Genomic DNA, 316 nt, shown 5'->3' with positions numbered 1-316 from the left:
GCCCTGATTGCAGATATAGCCACAAATCTCATAGGACAAAATATCCTGGAAGACCTCAATGTAGTTCTTGCCAGTGGATCTGAAGGGGAGTGCCTTCAAATAGATGATTATATGAGGTTCCTAGAACAAAAAAAACCCCAATCCTAATGGCCACTGTTGATTACCAAACTCCCTCCCTCGACTGGATCACCAAAGAACCAGTATGGGTAGAACAATGGCCATTACCCAGAGAAAAATTACTCATTTTACAACAACTTGTAAAAGAACAGCTACAGCTGGGTCACATTAGGCCCTCCAGGAGCCCATGGAACACCCC

This window comes from Nannospalax galili, unplaced genomic scaffold, assembly GCF_000622305.1.
Source record: "Nannospalax galili isolate Female #2095 unplaced genomic scaffold, S.galili_v1.0 scaffold198, whole genome shotgun sequence".
Lineage (NCBI taxonomy): Eukaryota > Metazoa > Chordata > Mammalia > Rodentia > Spalacidae > Nannospalax > Nannospalax galili.
The sequence above is the reverse complement of the archived record's forward strand: the minus strand, read 5'-3'. Positions refer to the sequence as shown.